Source organism: Schistocerca nitens, chromosome 2 (genome assembly GCF_023898315.1).
Source record: "Schistocerca nitens isolate TAMUIC-IGC-003100 chromosome 2, iqSchNite1.1, whole genome shotgun sequence".
NCBI lineage: Eukaryota > Metazoa > Arthropoda > Insecta > Orthoptera > Acrididae > Schistocerca > Schistocerca nitens.
Window position 1 is genome coordinate 225,794,680 of NC_064615.1, and position 14,905 is coordinate 225,809,584.

The 14,905-nt window shown below is 44.6% G+C and overlaps 1 protein-coding gene and 1 pseudogene across 1 annotated transcript in view; both read right to left on the bottom strand.

Annotated features, from left to right (window-relative positions):
* LOC126234334 (homeobox protein unc-4 homolog) overlaps positions 1-14,905 on the bottom strand; it is a 527,079-nt gene that overhangs the window by 299,490 nt on the left and 212,684 nt on the right. The gene's annotated exons all lie outside the window — the stretch shown is intronic.
* LOC126237957 (5S ribosomal RNA) lies at positions 10,036-10,153 on the bottom strand (annotated as a pseudogene).

Consider the following 14,905-nt stretch of genomic DNA (forward strand, 5'->3'; position numbering starts at 1 on the left):
ATCTGGAGCAAAGACATTCTGTACCAGGCTATGTGCTGCTTAGTTTATTACTTCTCTGACTTGTCGAACGAATGCAAGTCGTCTTGTATTTACTCTGAAGGCAGCGTTTACGCTCGAATCACAGCCCTCTACGGGCCTTGCCACGTGTTTAAGAGCCCTGTTGAATGGTGGACAAAGCATTCTGTTCTGTTCTGAAGTTTTGTCTCGTCTCGCCACTTTTGGGCTTTGACATGGGAGACTGCTGTGGTAGCTTGCTTATAGATACTGGATACTGACGCTTAGGTTACTTTCTGATGGCCATCCTCACGCAAGGAGCTACGAGAATTGCAGAGAGGTGTCGGCTTGAACTTGCACTTGTTTGTAGCATTTTCAGCTCTTTAAGAGTGCCTTCACTTGTGTTCAAAACTAACTACTGTTCTTCAAAGACGTAAGTCGTGGCCCAAGCGGCATGCACGTAGTACAGTTTAGGTTCGTACAAAGGCTAGGCGTGCTATCTACATCACGTTTCCAGTAATTGAACTATGTTAAGAATTTGCTAATGTGCCTAGAATTTTTCTTTCTTGAGTTTTTCACAAATAGTGACCCTGTATACCACGTGGCCCATCACAGAACAAGTGTTATCTTCAATTTCTTTTGAAATGAGTCTCAATAGTCAGGAATTTATCTAAAATACCTATGATTTATTTTCCTTCCCAGTCATTTAATGAACCCCACGCTAAAAATACGATTGCACACGTGCCTTTACGTCCACATTCACATCTGCATCTAATTTGAGAACGAACGTTACTGTGAAACCTGCCTTCAGCAGAAATATTAATCAAGGCGAAGACAAACTGCTACCAGCAGAAGCTTTTTTCATTTCTTTGCATGCCTTTAGAGCACATAAACTGAGATTTTCGAGACTACTTGCTGTTTATCAGGTGATATTTGAAATGCTTTCTTGATTGATCATCACATTTCTTGTTCTTGCGTATACAGTGCTATCAGATGGAGGCCTAGCTACACTCCCGTAGCACTTGGTCTGCCTACAAGCAAGATCAACTGTACATCCACCGAATCAGGTTATGAAACTTTAAGAAGTAATTGTGATCTTAAATCCATTCAAACATTCATCCACGCCCCCATTTCTTCCCTCTGTGCAATGTAAGCATCCCTCTCTTGGACATATTTATGAAACCGTTGTCAAATAGTGTTATCAATTATATTTTTACGTAAAATTTGGTGGAAGAGGATCACACTTTAGGTCTTTTTTTAAGTTAATTGCTCTCATGTACTTCTAGTTCATTTACAAAAAATGTAGAATGTTTACAAGTATAATGAACGAATGCAAACGAGTGTTGGCTGAACTGCTTCTGCTGTGAGCACCATCGCCATTACTTGATCATATGTGGTAAGTAAACAAATTTGCAGAATCAGCTCCGTTTATTTTGTATCAGACGTCGTGCACATATTCAGAAAGAGTGTACTGGTTCGTCTGTAAAACAACACGTCAATTTCCCCTGAATTAATTGAGTTTGACAAAACTTCTCATAGCAAAAGGAGACCGCTGACGTCTGCGAAAGGTCGCCGGCTACTGCATGGCAACAAACAGTTCCTCGATAATGCAGTCAGTTTCATTTACTTTTGTCTCGATTAAAACGCCCGACAGAGAGGATGCTAGAATACTATAAATGTTCATTTCAGGATGCGGTCGCAAACCCGACACGAATACTCGTATTCAGTCAACACTTAAGCTACGTATGTTTTTTGTTTTGCTTTAACTAACCCGGTGTCTGGCTATTTGCCTTAACCATAATGCTACAGCCGCATACCACTGCCGGTTATCAGAACACAAATGCGCCAAAGGCTTACTTCCATCACAGTGAAGTATTTTGTGGAAGCATTCCACCCAACGGACCCCCTTGGCTTCTGTGAGGTTATCAGGCACTCAGCGTTATGAAATTTTTCCTAACGTAAAGTCAGCTGTTTGATATTTCCAAAACAGTCCCTGATCCACTAGTGGGGGATAGTCGTATCTGCTAATGTTTTGTGTGTTATCGTTTATTCAGTTTCTCCACATCAACTGGGTTTTGTCCCTTCGTCGACGTACAGACAATGGTCAGTTGTCATCCACTTTGGCTTTTTTTTGTTTCCACTTTTTCTTTAGAACAGTTGAAAGATAGAGTCGCTGTCTTCTAAGAGATGTTATGCAGCTTTAACTAAGTTTAATTACTGACTGTAAATGTACGAAAGTACCGAGGAATGGAGAGAAGAAAAAATGAAAGATGGTTAGAATTTAACGTACCGTTGACAACCAGGTGATTAACGACAAACAACCATTTCAAAGTTGAAGTACTACTCCGTTCCCTGCGGTAAACACTGGTTTCTGATGGAGTAGTGCACTCGCGGATTATGAAACATGTTTTCCTAGTATTTAGCAGGCGCACAGTCATTTATAATTTTAATATTTGATCTATGGAAAGCTAAAGAAATACTGTCCTGATGGTTAAAGTTCTTCTGGCTGTTGCATCGCATCACTGTATGAAATACTTTAAATATAAAATATAAAGCCGCGCGGTGTAGCCGACCGGTGTCAGGCGCCTTGCCACGGTTCGCGTGGCTTCCCCCGTCGGAGGTTCGAGTCCTCCCTGGGGCATGGGTGTGTGTGTTGTGCTTAGCGTAAGTTGGTTTAAGTTGGATTAAGTAGTGTGTAGGCTTAGGGACCGATAACCTCAGCAGTTTGGTCCCATAAGACCTTACCACAAATTTCCAATTTCCAAAATATCTCAACCGATGTTTCGACCGTATTACAACGGGCTTTCTGAGGACAAGACTGTTTTTTCAGGAGGAAAAGTGTCCCCAGTTAGTACGGACAATCGGAGTCATTAGGTTTTATTCACGAAACTTTATTGGCCTCTGAATGATGACGAAAGGAAGAGCATTGGAAGGAAAATACTCGCGGACTACGCACGAACGGCTTCCTTTTACTATCGCGAATGCTACTCTATTACACTGCCCTTTTCGTCATGACTAGCCTGTTATATTCTCGGGCGAGTGAAGTTTCACAAATATGACGTATTGACACCGATTTGTATGCAATAAAAAGGGGCACTTTTCCTCCTGCAAAACCTGTCTTGCCATCAGGAAGGCCGATGTAATACGATCATTACGTCGGTTTTGTAGTTTTCGTAAAATACTTTAAATATAATGACGCGATACAACATCCAGAAGAACTTGAAACATCAAGACACGTTCCGCGAAAGCCTACGTAGTTACGTCAAAATATTATTCTACTATGCGTCCTCATGAATCTATTACACCGGATGCTCTTCTCTCGAGAAGAACAAAAGAACAATTTAAAGGCTAGTGCAGAAAGCAGTGATTGTACGGCTGCATCCTTTCCTAAATCGAATATGACCTCGAGATGGACACGCTGATAGTAAATCTGATTCTGCTGAGTGAATCATTCATTCCATGCCATAAAATGTCGTAATGCCTTTTTTTTGGGTAATATTGAGAGTACATGCTTTTCACGGAATTTAAGTGCGTACTGTAGAAAACAAAGGAACATCAAAGAGCGCAAACAGGAGTCGAACTTGGCTATAAATTAGTGGAAAGATCAGTAATGGTTTAGTCTGGTTGAGCCCTGGCAGCGAGCACGCATTACATTAAAAGTCAGAAAAACTGAAGAAGACGAATATTGTGCACAAAACGGAAAATAATATATTAATTACTTAAACCATGGATAGAAGCGAATGGATAACTTTCAAAATACTTTGGCTTGACTAAATCCGAGTTCCGATTTGTACCCTCCTATTCAAACTCATGATTTGATATACATAAGAATAATATCATACTGAGTTTCTGTTCTGGCATTTTTGTACTGATTTTTGTTCTTTTACATTTTTACACTTTCTATCATTTTGTCAACCCTTTCAGTCAACATGTTACAAACATTATTTTCATGCAGACAAAACTGACAATGTCTGAGGGTCTCCAGTTTTTATTTTATAGCACTGAATCTTCCATAAAATTTATCTACGAATAATTTGAACATATAGTAAAGGTAATTTTAATTAAAAGAATTTGTTGTTCTTTGATACCGAATAAAATAACAGTTGTATATTGATATGAAGATCGCTTGTTGGTGAGCTGAAACTAGTTATCAAAAAGATACTTTTGCGATCTACATCTAGGATTTTTAACCCATACATTTTACAAGGTTCATAGTTTTCTGCCGTCATAACAAATACGTAACAAGTCACCATTACAAAAGAAACTGTCTCAGCTGATAGCGACAGAGTAACGCAATCAACAAAGCTACGAGTAAGTGTTCTTGGTTTTTCTGAAAGCTGCGGCTTGTAACCTCCCCCTCACTTATCGACCTTAATGACAGTAAAAAATTAAACCGCGTGTACCTAATGGAAATTTGGGAAAAGCAATCGTCACCGAAGTTAATCTGTCGGTAAGAGGGAGGAAGGGGTTACATCTAAATGAAAGGAAAAATGCAAATGAAATTGGTGGAAATTAATTTTGAAAAGGTGTAATGTTAATAAAGAAAGTAAATGTGCGGTCGTTACGTTAACAATTAATTGGCGTTAATTAGATATTTCAGATTTGGGGAAAATTACGGTCCCCAGTCCCATGGACAACTACTATAATAACTGAAAATGAAAGATTAATGCACATATATTTAGCACTAAAAGCGTCGCAACTGAAGGTTGACACGTGTAGTGTGAAATCTGAATGTTTGTCAGAAGTAATAAATTTCGCTACACTCTGACTTAATTTAGCAAATGAATGAATAAAACCGGAAATTTGAAAGTTAATTTAGAGACTGAAATTAATAGTGAACTATGTTTCTGAAGCACTACGAAAATCAATAAAATAAGGTTAGTCTTGGGCTACCTCAAAAATCATTTCAAAAGCTACTTGAATCTACGCAATTTAGTATTAAGAGATTTAACTTTGAACTTGAATTAAATGATTCTGAACAATTAACAATAGTAAAATTTAGTACGTACCAAGCTGGGTTGCAGTCACAGGTAAGCTAAAATATGGTAACAAAACTCGCACTCTTTAATTTGTGCTTGTGTAATCTAAATATTTTAGGCAGCTATCAATACTTTAACTGAATTTTGAAATTAAAGCAGTGAAATGGAATGATATTACTTCAATGATGGCGTTTGAATTTCAACGACACTCGGGTTCATTCCGGAAAAGGAAGGGACCCTGCTTGGTAATGCAATTGGGACAATGAGCAACAAAGGTTCATGTTACGTTGCTGTAATTTTGAAACAGATTGAAAAGCTGAGGTCTGCGATACAGTCCTAAACTTTACGTGCTTCCAGTCTTCCTTGTTGGTTGATTGAAGGTTTGAAGTCGTCGATCGAGGAGGTGGCGACAGTCACTCATTGTCGGCCGTCGCTGTTGCAGAAGCTGGATGTTGGCGCGCCTTCTTCTCGACACGGTCACCAGGCGAAGCGGGCTCTTGGTGTGCGCCAGCTAATGGTTCCCGTCCGCGACACCGTCTCAGAAACTATCCTAGCAAATCGAGGGCAATTACATGCTGCCCAACCCCGAAAGCGCGGCAACTCGCGGGAGCGTCACACAACACACCTGCTCCACCGCCTCCAGCCAGACCCTCTCTGCCCGCGCTCCATACGGCAGAGTTCACTACCAAAGATCCTAAACACTTTGGTTCTCCACACGACCTATCGATGTAATCGTTCGATAGCATAGTTTTCCCTAGGCAAGACCCAGCGTAAAAATACAAAACAAACCAATTATACATCGACATAAATGAATATATATACACTCCTGGAAATGGAAAAAAGAACACATTGACACCGGTGTGTCAGACCCACCATACTTGCTCCGGACACTGCGAGAGGGCTGTACAAGCAATGATCACACGCACGGCACAGCGGACACACCAGGAACCGCGGTGTTGGCCGTCGAATGGCGCTAGCTGCGCAGCATTTGTGCACCGCCGCCGTCAGTGTCAGCCAGTTTGTCGTGGTATACGGAGCTCCATCGCAGTCTTTAACACTGGTAGCATGCCGCGACAGCGTGGACGTGAACCGTATGTGCAGTTGACGGACTTTGAGCGAGGGCGTATAGTGGGCATGCGGGAGGCCGGGTGGACGTACCGCCCAATTGCTCAACACGTGGGGCGTGAGGTCTCCACAGTACATCGATGTTGTCGCCAGTGGTCGGCGGAAGGTGCACGTGCCCGTCGACCTGGGACCGGACCGCAGCGACGCACGGATGCACGCCAAGACAGTAGGATCCTACGCAGTGCCGTAGGGGACCGCACCGCCACTTCCCAGCAAATTAGGGACACTGTTGCTCCTGGGGTATCGGCGAGGACCATTCGCAACCGTCTCCATGAAGCTGGGCTACGGTCCCGCACACCGTTAGGCCGTCTTCCGCTCACGCCCCAACATCGTGCAGCCCGCCTCCAGTGGTGTCGCGACAGGCGTGAATGGAGGGACGAATGGAGACGTGTCGTCTTCAGCGATGAGAGTCGCTTCTGCCTTGGTGCCAATGATGGTCGTATGCGTGTTTGGCGCCGTGCATCATGGTGTGGGGAGCGATCTCCTACACTGGCCGTACACCACTGGTGATCGTCGAGGGGACACTGAATAGTACACGGTACATCCAAACCGTCATCGAACCCATCGTTCTACCATTCCTAGACCGGCAAGGGAACTTGCTGTTCCAACAGGACAATGCACGTCCGCATGTGTCCCGTGCCACCCAACGTGCTCTAGAAGGTGTAAGTCAACTACCCTGGCCAGCAAGATCTCCGGATCTGTCCCCCATTGAGCATGTTTGGGACTGGATGAAGCGTCGTCTCACGCGGTCTGCACGTCCAGCACGAACGCTGGTCCAACTGAGGCGCCAGGTGGAAATGGCATGGCAAGCCGTTCCACAGGACTACATCCAGCATCTCTACGATCGTCTCCATGGGAGAATAGCAGCCTGCATTGCTGCGAAAGGTGGATATACACTGTACTAGTGCCGACATTGTGCATGCTCTGTTGCCTGTGTCTATGTGCCTGTGGTTCTGTCAGTGTGATCATGTGATGTATCTGACCCCAGGAATGTGTCAATAAAGTTTCCCCTTCCTGGGACAATGAATTCACGGTGTTCTTATTTCAATTTCCAGGAGTGTATATAAACAAGGATGATGAGACTTACCAAACAAAAGCGCTGGCAGGTCGATAGACACACAAACAAACACAAACATACACACAAAATTCAAGTTTTCGCAACAAACAGTTGCTTCATCAGGAAAGAGGGAAGGAGAGGGAAAGGCGAAAGGATGTGGGTTTTAAGGGAGAGGGTAAGGAGTCATTCCAATCCCGGGAGCGGAAAGACTTACCTTAGGGGGAAAAAGGACAGGTATACACTCGCACACACTCACATATCCATCCGGCGGCGACATATTGCGTTCGCACTATATATATATATATATATATATATATATATATATATATATATATATATATATATATATATAGTAACAATATATAAAGACACAGAAATGTTATATCTTCAGGTAACAAAATAAGAGAAAAATTATGGTACAATAGATGGAAATAGTAGGATATGCATTTCTGGAGTTACAAGCTGTTTATTGCTTCAGATGGCACCGTATTTTCCTTTATGAGCGATGGTGCAACAATAGTGGCAGCCATTATTGAATGAGTAAGATGCATGTTTTGTTGTTGAAAGTGTTAATAATAAACAAACATCCTGTGACGTTTTTGTTCGTTAATCTAAATTTGATATCGCCTCAAATATCAAATGAAGTGGTGAACCTACAACTCTGGGTGAAAGTATATCAGCTAAGATTAGCTTTCATAAAGGGATGTCGAACAGTTGCACTAAAATATACGCCTCTATCTCTGACGTCGACTTCTCGTAGAATTTTACAACAAAATGGTCCAAACGGTTCTGAGCACTATGGGACTCAACTGCTGAAGTCATTAGTCCCCTAGAACTTAGAACTAGTTAAACCTAACTAAACTAATAACATCACAAACATCCATGCCCGAGGCAGGATTCGAACCTGCGACCGTAGCGGTCTCGCGGTTCCAGGCTGCAGCGCCTTTAACCGCACGGCCACTTCGGCCGGCGACTTTTACAACATTTTTTTAATGATCGCTTATTATGAAATTTCTGGAGGCCGAGAATCTCCTCTACAGAAATCGACATGGGTTCCCTAAAGAACAATCGCGTGAAATCCAACTCGCGCTTTTCTTCCACGAGACGTAGAAAGCCTTAAGACATCGGCGCCTAGGCTGATGCTGTATTCCTTGACTTCAAGAACATCAGACCAGCTGCGTCACTGGTTTGAAGAGTTTCTAGGAAACAAAACACAAAGTGTCATTCCCGACTTCGAACGTACCGCGAAGCGGTGTTAGAGGACCATTGGTACCCGCAATATACAAGGTGCGGCAGCGTTCATAGTAGGATATTAAAAACACACCATCAGACAGTAACGGTAATTTATTTATTGCCACTTATGTCAATTAATAGTTAAAGGTATGCCATTTACTAATGTTTAAGTCATTGTCCATCGCGTCGATTACTTTTTGAATATAACTCCTGTCAAATGATGCCTCCTCTGCACAACACATTCATCTAGGAAGCTTTCCACAACTCGGCGTAACGTATTCTCTGGGACGTTGCCGACGGCAGTTCTGATGCAATCCTTCAACTCAGGAATGGTGGCACAGTGTTCGGAACACTTCTTGCTTCAGGTAGCCCCAAAGGAAAAAGTCTGCCCATGAAAGGTCAGGTGAGCGAGGCGGCCAGGAAATGTCACCGAAACGGGAAATTACTCTACCGAGAAATGTCTGTCGCAAGAAATCCATGCAAATTCTGGCTGTACGCGAGGTCCCTCCGTCTTGTTGAAACCATAATTGTTGCACATCCACATCGACCATACCTAACTGGGGAAGAACGAAGTCTTGCAGCATCTTCAGGTAGCGTTCACTGGTGACAGTTACAGCCACACCGCTGCCATCCGTAAGGGCCAATAATCCCAAAGGAAGCAACTCCACACCACACTGTGACATGAGAACTGTGCAAGGGCTTGATGTGCTGTTCATGCGGGTTTACATCACTCCAATAAGGCATATTCTGCTTATTCACTGCACCACATAACTCGAAATGAGCTTCATCTGACATCAGGATGGTGTGCGACATTTGTGGATTTTGGCGAAGGAGACCACGCATGGTTAAGCAGAATGTTTCGCGTTAATCCCAGTCGCGAGGCCTACTTACCTGAACAGTTTGCAGTTTATGTGGGTGAAAATGGAGGTCTTCGTGCAGTATTCTCCTGAATGAGCGGTCGGACATATGCACAGTTTGCGCATGACGATCTTTTTGGGCTACGCAACAGTGCAGCCACGAACATTTTCCCCGGATTCTGGTGTTCGCACAGTTCTTTCACTTATTCCCGCTTTGCCATTGCAAACAGAGCTCGGAATGCACGTACCCACCTCACAATGATCCGTCCATCTGGAACTTTCCCATGACGTCCCAAGTTGAAATGTTGCCGAAATAGACGTTGGGTAGCAATAAAAGAGTCGTTATTCTTGAAATAACTTTCAACAGCAAAGGCTCGATGCTGTGTAATCCACCGCTCCATATGACTGTCACACTCGAAATGGCAGCTCATTAGTACACGAATACGGCACGAGCTGGCGCGCATTCCTGCAGTACGTCACTGAACGACGCAAATCAAATTACGCTACGAACGGTGGCGCACCCTGTATGAAAATGATCTAGTGGGTAGGGTCGGAAAGTTCCATGGCGCGTTATCCTGGCTATAGTGTTGCACTCCGTCTTCAGGCGACGAGTGGCCTACCGGGACCATCCGACCGCCGAGTCATCCTCAGTTGAGGTTGCGGATAGGAGGGGCGTGTGGTCAGCACACCGCTCTCCCGGTCGTTATGATGGTATTCTTGACCGAAGCCGCTACTATTCGGTCGATTAGCTCCTCGATTGGCATCACGAGGCCGAGTGCACCCCGAAAAATGGCAACAGCGCAAGGCGGCCTGGATGGTCACCCATCCAAGTGCCGACCACGCCCGACAGTGCTTAACTTCGATGATCTCAGGGGAACCGGTGCATCCACTGGGGCAAGGCCGTTGCCGACGATGGTGTTGCAACCCTAGGAAATTGTAGCGAAATGCGGGATGACCTGCTAAGGCTCGACCCTTCATATGAGGATTTGCAGTTGACCCTCAATGTAAACAAGTGTAAGGTATTGTGCATAAAATGGCAAAAAGACCCATGATTACACGATTGCAAAAAGTAACTGGAAGCAGTTACATCCATAAAATATCAAGCATCAAGCGTACGGAGCGATTCAAAATGGAACGACCACGTAAAACTAATCGCAGTTGAAAAAGACAGACTGAGATTCACAAGTAGAATCCTCAGGAATGCAATCCACCCACAAAGAAGGTAACTTACAAAATTCTCGTTCGACCAACACCTGAATATTGCTCGTCAGTATGGGATACGCACCAGACAAGACTGAAAGGGGAAATGGAGAAGCTCCAAAGAAGAGCAGCGCATTCCGTAAGCGCGAAAGCGTCAGGGAGATGCTCAAACAATTCCAGTGGCAGACATTGCAAGGGAGGTGTTCTGCATCACGGTGCGGTTTAGCGTTAAAGTTCCGAGAGCTTACGCCCCTAGAACAGTCACCCAATATATTGCTCCTTCCAATGTACTCGTACGTCTAGCGGAAGTCTATGACAGTAAAAACAGAGGAAATCGAAATCACACAGAGGTTTACCAGCAATCGTTTCTCAGCAAACCGTTGTGACTGGAAGAGAAAACGAAGGGAGTGACAGCGGCACACGAATTACCCTCCGCCACACACCGTAAGGTGGCTTGTGGATTACAGATACAAAAGCTCGTACTCACAGGAGCTGCGGATTACGGTATTTCGATTGATGTCACAAAAGAAATGTAGTTAGATCTCAAAGGGTCAGGAAAATCTGAATTAATGATGCTCTTACTCTTATAACAGAACCAACTTAATCTGAGTCTAAAAAGTCACGAAAATGTAATTATTTACATCTACATCTACATCCATACTCGGCAAACAACCTGACGGTGTGTGGCGGAGGGTACCTTGAGTGCCTCTACCGGTTCTCCTTTCTATTCCAGTCTCGTATTGTTCGTGGAAAGAAAGATTGTCGGTACGCCTCTGTGTGGGCTCTAATCTCTCTGATTTTATCCTCATGGTCTGTTCGCGAGATATACGTAGGAGGGAGCAATATACTGCTTGACTCCTCGGTGAAGGAATGTTCTCCAAACTTCAACAAAAGCCCGTACCGAGCTACTGAGCGTCTCTCTTGCAGAGTCTTCGACTGGAGTCTATCTATCATCTCCGTAACGCTTTCGCGATTATTAAACGATCCTGTAACGAAGCGCGCTGCTCTCCGTTGGATCTTCTCTATCAACCCTATCTGGTACGGATCCCACACCGGTGAGTAGTATTCAAGCAGTGGGCGAACAAGTGTGCTGTAACCTAATTTCTTTGTTTTGGGACTGCATTTCCTTAGGATTCTTCCAATGAATCTCAGTCTGGCATCTGCTTTACGAACGATTAACTTTATATGATCATTCCATTTTAAATCACTCACAATTCCTACTCCCAGATAATTTATGGAATTAACTGCTTCCAGTTGCTGACGTGCTATATTGTAGCTAAATGATAAGGGATCTTTCGTTATTTGTATTCGCAGCACATTACACTTGTCTACATTGAGATTCAATTGCCACTCCCTGCACCATGCGTCAATTCGCTGCAGATCCTCCTGCATTTCAGTGCAATTTTCCATTGTTACAACCTCTCGATATACCACAGCATCATCTGCAAAAAGCCTCAGTAAACTTCCTATTTCATCCACAAGGTCATTTATGTATATTGTGAATAGCAACGGTCCTACGACACTCCCCTGCGGCACACCTGAAATCACTCTTACTTCGGAAGACTTCTCTCCATTGAGAATGACATGCTGCGCTGTGTTAGCTAGGAACTCTTCAATCCAATCACACAATTTGTCTGATAGTCCATATGCTCTTACTTTGTTCATTAAACGACTGTGGGGAACTGTATCAAACGCCTTGCGGAAGTCAAGAAACACGGCATCTACCTGGGAACCCGTGTGTATGGCCCTCTGAGTCTCGTGGACGTGTAACGCGAGCTGGGTTTCACACGATCGTCTTTTTCGAAACCCATGCTAATTCCTACAGAGTAGATTTCTAGTCTCCAGAAAAGTCATTATATGTGCTCCAAAATTCTGCAACTGATCGACGTTAGAGATATAGGTCTATAGTTCTACACATCTGTTCGACGTCCCTTCTTGAAAACGGGGATGACCTGTGCCCTTTTTCAATCCTTTGGAGCGCTACGCTCTTCTAGAGACCTACGGTACACCACTGCGAGAAGGGGGGCAAGTTCCTTCGCGTACTCTGTGTAAAATCGAACTGTCACCCCATCAGGTCCAGCGGCCTTTCCTCTTTTGAGCGATTTTAATTGTTTTTCTATCCCTTTGTCATTTCGGTAGTGAAACAAGTACTACAAGCTGCTCTTGATTGAAGAAGGAGCAAACGTACGTTAGCGTAATAAAGGCTGACAGACGAAAAAGGATGGCGAATAACATGAATTCCGACAAGCAACTGTTGTCGGCGAGAGTGTTCTCCTAAAGACGACGATCTGCGCTAAAGGTGTGAGCCAGAGCGCATGCGCGTCGGCGGTCGGTCGATACGGGCGCGCCGGCACCGCGGACCCACACACAGCCGGACAGGTAATTACGGCGATCTGCACAAGTGCCTCCGTAATGGACGGCACAAAGTGAAAAACTTTTGATTAACAAAATTTTTGCCGCCTCCCTCGCCTCCATCACGCCGTTCTGCAGCCGAACGACCTACCGGCGCCGCGGCCGCAGCTGTTACGAACGCAAGCATAAGAGATCGGCTCGAAACCAGGCACGGCAAAAAGTTGCGACCTTACCTGGAGATTCCAGAGAAAGCATCTGGGCTTTCACGTACTCTGCACAACGTCAGCATCAATAGTTGCATCACAGATACACTACTGGCCATTGAAATTGCTACACCACGAAGATGTGCTACAGACGCGAAATTTACCCGACAGGAAGAAGATGCTGTGATATGCAAATGATTAGCTTTTCGCAACATTCACACAAGGGTGGCGACAACTACAACGTGCTGACATGAGGAAAGTTTCCAACCGATTTCTCATACGCAAACAGCAGTTGACCGGCGTTGCCTGGTGAAACGTTGTTGTGATGCCTCGTGTAAATATGAGAAATGCGTACCATCACGTTTCTGGCTTTGATAAAGGTCGGATTGTAGCCTATCGCGATTGCGGTTTATGGTATCGTGACATTGCTGCTCGCGTTGGTAGAGATCCAATGACTGTTAGCAGAATATGGAATCAGTGGGTTCAGAGGGTAATACGGAACGCCGTGCTGGATCCCAACGGCCTCGTATCACTAGCAGTCGAGATGACAGACATCTTATCCGCATGCCTGTAACGGATCGTGCAGCCACGTCTCGATCCCTGAGTCAACAGATGGGGACGTTTGCAACACAACAACCATCTGCACGAACAGTTTGACGACGTTTGCCGCAGCATGGACTATCAGCTCGGAGACCATGGCTGCGGTTACCCTTGACGCTGCATCACAGACAGGAGCGCCTGCGATGGTGTACTCAACGACTAACCTGGGTGCACGAAAGGCAAAAGATCGTTTCATCGGATGAATCCAGGTTCTGTTTACAGGGTCATGATGGTCGTATCCGTGTTTGGCGACATCGCGGTGAACGCACATTGGAAGCGTGTATTCGTCATCGCCATACTGGTGTATCACCCGGCGTGATGGTATGGGGTGCCATTGGTCTCGGTCACCTCTTGTTCGCATTGACGGCACTTTGAACAGTGGACGTTGCGTTTCAGATGTGTTACGACCCGTGGCTCTACCCGTCATTCGATCCCTACGAAACCCTACAATTCAGCAGGATAAAGCACGACCGCATGTTGCAGGTCCTGTACGGGCGTTTCTGGATACAGAAAATGTTCAACTGCTGCCCTGGCCAGCACATTCTCCAGATCTCTCACCAATTGAAAACGTCTGGTCTATGGTGGCCGAGCAACTGGCTCGTCACAATACGCTAGTCACTACTCTTGATTAATTGTGGCATCGAGTTGAAGCTGCATGGGCAGCTGTACCTGTACACGCCATCAAAGCTCTCTTTGACTCAATGCCCAGGCGTATCAAGACCGTTATTACGGCCAGATGTGGATGTTCTGGGTACTGATTTCTCAGGATCTATGCACCCAAATTGCGTGAAAATGTAATCACATGTCAGTTCTAGCATAATGTATTTGTCCAATGGATACCCATTTATCATATGCATTTCTTCTTGGTGTAGCACTTTTAATGGCTAGTATCGTAGATTGCATGAAACTTTAGGCGCAACCCGACACTAAGGTGACAAAAGTGACTAATCTTCCTAGTTTTAAGTACGTTATGTAAAAGAGCTTTACAAGAACTGCTCGAAAGTAACGTGCTCCTAAAATAGCGTGAACGCCTCGAACTAATTTATAAGCATAACATGATGTCATAGGAGCAACGACGTATATGACATAATCTGTTGCCAAAAATGCATCCATAAAGTTCGTTTTCATGCGCCTAGTATACGTACAGATATGACTTGTTCCTACATCAAAATCAGAAGTGTCACTAATGTATCCAATGTATCAAACATCCGCTTTAGATACTTGAAAATGGCCTAAGGCCGAAATTGTACAATCATACAGGAAGTAAAGGAAATGGAAGCAGAAGACTTCAAGAAATCATTCAAA